The sequence below is a fragment of the Antrostomus carolinensis genome, unplaced genomic scaffold, assembly GCF_000700745.2.
Source record: "Antrostomus carolinensis isolate BGI_N321 unplaced genomic scaffold, ASM70074v2 scaffold8516, whole genome shotgun sequence".
NCBI lineage: Eukaryota > Metazoa > Chordata > Aves > Caprimulgiformes > Caprimulgidae > Antrostomus > Antrostomus carolinensis.
In genome coordinates this window covers 1,252-1,602 of record NW_010319758.1, presented here as the reverse complement: position 1 = coordinate 1,602, position 351 = coordinate 1,252, and positions in this window count along the sequence as shown.

Sequence of the window (351 nt, the reverse complement as noted above, 5' to 3'; positions counted from 1 at the left end):
TTTGTCCAGAGACCTAGGTAAGAAAATACATTTGCAGTTGTATTTCATTCCCTAACAAGCAGAAAAAAAAATAATTATGGAATGATAAGTAATGAATTTATTATTTAACTGGCAGCTGAATTTGAGATATACAACTATAGGAAACATAGTTGATTGCTTTCATCCCTTCCAGTCCTGAAAATCAGAGAAGTGAAGGGCAAAGAGAAGAGGCAGGTATGTTGGTGGCTACAAAGCAAAAGATCTGATGGCTACCACTTCTTTTCTGTGAGTTGAAGAAGAGATGTGTAAGCTCCTATCAGTCTAACGAAGACAAAACAAAGAGTAGGAAGGAGAACAGCTTGTGCTTTATGG